Genomic DNA, 217 nt, shown 5'->3' on the forward strand with positions numbered 1-217 from the left:
TATCTTTGGCCCCCTCCTATTTCTCATCTACATTCTGCCCCTCGGTGGCATCATCCGGTGACATAACGTGAGTTTTCACACGTACGCTGATGATAGCCAGCTCTATCTCTCCAGCTCTCTCAAACCCTCCACCATCTCTATACTATCAGACTGCTTGTCCAACATTAAGCACTGGATGAGTAGAAATTCCCTCCAATTAAATATCTGGAAGACTAAA

The sequence above is a fragment of the Somniosus microcephalus genome, chromosome 12 (genome assembly GCF_052327205.1).
Source record: "Somniosus microcephalus isolate GS21.2 chromosome 12, FLI_Smic_1.0, whole genome shotgun sequence".
Classification (NCBI taxonomy): Eukaryota; Metazoa; Chordata; class Chondrichthyes; order Squaliformes; family Somniosidae; genus Somniosus; species Somniosus microcephalus.